Source organism: Sorex fumeus, unplaced genomic scaffold (genome assembly GCF_029834395.1).
Source record: "Sorex fumeus unplaced genomic scaffold, SorFum_2.1 ptg000106l, whole genome shotgun sequence".
Classification (NCBI taxonomy): Eukaryota; Metazoa; Chordata; class Mammalia; order Eulipotyphla; family Soricidae; genus Sorex; species Sorex fumeus.
In genome coordinates this window covers 3,791,318-3,795,000 of record NW_026606163.1, presented here as the reverse complement: position 1 = coordinate 3,795,000, position 3,683 = coordinate 3,791,318, and positions in this window count along the sequence as shown.

Below are 3,683 nucleotides of genomic sequence, written 5' to 3'. Positions count from 1 at the left end.
TGGGGCCTATATGTGATGCCAAGATCAAATCCAGATGGGCTATGTGCAAGGAAAGTACCTGAAGTGCTGTGCTATCTTTCTGGTCTCAATTTTAGACTTTTGAGAATGGTAGATAGTCAAGAGAATTTTGTTTCGATTTTACTTTAGGCACAGTGGTTTACTATGCTGTTAATAGTAGCATTTCGTGCACGACACGGTTTAGCACCAAACCCCTCACCTGAATTTCTACTTCCCTGATCATTGTTCCAGTGTCTCTCCTCTTCACTCCCCAAGGTAGCTTACTACTAAGACCAGTTCTCAATTTCTGTGACCTTTGGGTATTTGCATATCTTTATATTCCATCATGTCTACTACATGTCTTTATATTCCATCAGGAGAGAGATCATTCTGTGTGTGTGTGTCTCTCTCTCTCTGTGAGTGAGGGCACTCACCACTTGCGTTTGGTGGTCAAGAGTCGCCTCTCCATCCCAATCAGCCTCTGCATACCAACACATGAGGGAGGAAACAGGACCACCAAAATGGTTGGTGATTAATTGCCATATATTACAGTCTATATTACTCCATGCATTCCATTCTCCCTATGTGTCTATTCCAGTCTCGCCCCATGCCCCATTCCAGTTTCACCCTGTCCCTCATTCCAGTCTCACTCTGCCTTCATTCCCATTTCCTCATGCCCCATCTCACAGACTTCATTATTCACCCAGCCCCCCAGAGTTGGGGGTAGCAATACAACTTGTAGTGATTGCACACTCAATATATGTAAGGCCCTTCCCTCAGGTGAACCTTCTTCTAGGACAAAATCTCATCTTGCAAGAAGATACACCCAAGGGCAGAAAACCATCTAGGGGCATATTTCTCCTTTCCTTGGTCTATTTCCATTTAAATGGACATCTTAAATTTACTTCTTAATATTTCTAGTCATTTTGTATGAACACCGTAGCACTGTAGCACTGTACTCCTGTTGTTCATCTGTTTGCTCAAGTGGGCACCAGTAATGTCTCACAACAAATTGTGAGACATGTTGTTACTATTTTTGGCATATTGAATACGTTATGGGTGGCTTGCCAGGCTTTGCCATGCAGGCGAGATACTTTCAGTAGTTTTCCCGGCTCTCCGAGAGGGGCGGAGGAACAGAACCCGGGTCAGCCATGTTGGCCGCATGCAAGGCAAACGCCTTACCCACTGTGCTATCACTATTAAGGTTTGTATTATTGGAAAATTGCTATGTTGATCAAAGGGATGGTTCTTCCTATTCCCATTTTGTTTTATACAGAAGTTTGTTAATGATAAACTTACATCCTATAATTTGATTAATTAAATATTTCTGAGTTGAAAGAAAGAGAAACTGAACACCATAAGATATATTAAGTTTAAAGGATGGGATGGCTCTCCTGGAGACATCTCTCTTATATCCCAGACTACAGTCCTCAGGCCAAGTTAGTCTTCCTAACCTTAGCAGGGTCCTTATTCAGATACTTCTTTTTGGGTGATGACAAAGTTTGTCCATGACCATACTCATAACTTACTATATTTTATGGTGGTTGGCCTGTCCCTTTTAGATCCCAGGATAGCTTATGGCTTGTCCCTTTTCAATGCTTGGGTAGCTTACAGCTTGCCCTGAGTCCATCCAAGACACTCACTGGAACCCTACTTTTGGGGTGCTAGGAACTAAGGACAGCTGAGGCTTAAGTCGAGTAAATATGACAGATGCCCAGGAATAAATATTGTTCTGAGTCAATTAACTCCCAGAAGCACAGCATTCACTATCTTCCTGTGTCGATACAAAAAGGACACTGCTCTAGAGTAAACTATGAAAAGGACATAAGGGAAAGAAAAAAGCAAATATTTCAGTTGCATATACAAAATCCAGAGTCCTGAGAAGAATCTGACTTTACAAATCACAGGGTCTGATTTTGGGATATAGTGATTAACAGAGAGGGAAGCAGAACAAAGAATAAGTTAAAGATTAATAAAGAGGAATGGGAGTGCCACTGGGGCTGTGTGATGAGGGTAACTCAGTAACCTAAACTCCCCGAGGCAAGGGAGGAAGGACAAACCAATCCAACATCTCTCCTAATTTCACTCAGCATGAAACTCTCCAGATCATGCCAGGTAGCAGCTAATCGTATGATTTATCATTTTTTTACAGTAGAGTAGTATTCTATGTGTGTATGTACCACAGCTTCTTTATCCTGCCATCTATTCAGTCAAGAAATGTTTTAAATAACATAAAATACCACTGATTCATGAATAAAAAAAAGTATTTTACAGAGTGAAAGTTTAGGGCTGTGGAAGAGAAAGATGCTAACAGAATTCTGCTTCACTGATGGGGTCCCCGTCCCCGAGAGCAAATTGGGGTTTATATACTCTGCAGTGGACCATTCTCAAGGAAGGAAAAACTTACATTGAAATAATAGTTAAAAGGAGACAAAGTATGAGTTTTTAACTGCCCTATGGTAATTTTCAACATCCTCACTGAGTAAGAAATAATAAATGCATTTTGAATTTTGAAAAGATACCTTACACAGGAGCCATTTAACATATAAAAGTTAATGTAAATCAAGAGATTACAATCTCTTATTATAAATTTCTTATTTTGGTTAGGTGAAAAAGGAACTCTCATCCACTGGTGGTAGGAATGTTCAACCAATGTGGAAAGTATGAAGAGTTCTCAGTAAATTGAACTGCCATATGATCCAGCTATTTCACTCTTGGGAATCTACCCTCAGGACACACAAACATTCATCTAAGATGACATCATCACACCATTATTCATTGCAGCACTTAAAACAAATAGCTATAATATGGAATCAACTTAGGCGTCCAATAAAAATGAATGTATTATGAAGATGTGGTACATATACACAATGGAACACTATACACAATGGAATATTATGCAGCTGTAAAGAATGAAGAAATCATTCAATTTGCTGCAACCTCAATGGAACTGGATTATATCATGTGAGTGAAGTAAGCCAGAAAAAGAAAGAAAATCATAGGATGATCTCTCTTATCTGTGATATATAAATTAACTGGAAGAATAAGGAATGAAATATGGCAAAGAGTGGATGTCTAGATTGCCCCTGATTATAGAGTACAGGGAAGAGAACAAAGAAGGTAAGAAATAGAGGTGGGGTGGGGGGAAGAGGAAAGAAGATGAAGACAGGAAGTAATGGATAAGCAGGGGTCAATGGCCTGAGATACATCAGTAATGTGGAGGGGTGGGTAGCTACAGACACAAAACAGAATCAATAACACTAAAAACATGAGACACAAGTGACAACAACCAAACATTCTGATGTGCCTGTAAGGTGGCAGCTTGTGGGGGTGGGAGGGAACTTGGGGTCACTGGTGATGGGAAATTGATGTTAGAACATTAGACGTTTCAATAACTTTGTAAATCACGGTTCTTTAATGAAATAAAAATTGTTTTTTAAAAAGATATTTTGGTCTGATGACTGTTTGACCTGGTCTTTCTTACATCTCGTCTCAGCAGGAGGCTGGCGTGGAGATATGAGATATGGTGCAGGGCTTCTACACACACTGACTACAAAGGCCTCTGTAGAAGTTACCTCTGCCCTGGTCTAGCCATAACTGACCTGTAACTTTAGCCAAGTGACCTTAGCTGCCAGCCGTGACTTCTTTGTCAGTACCTGACAGAGGAAAGCTAAAGTCTTGCCACC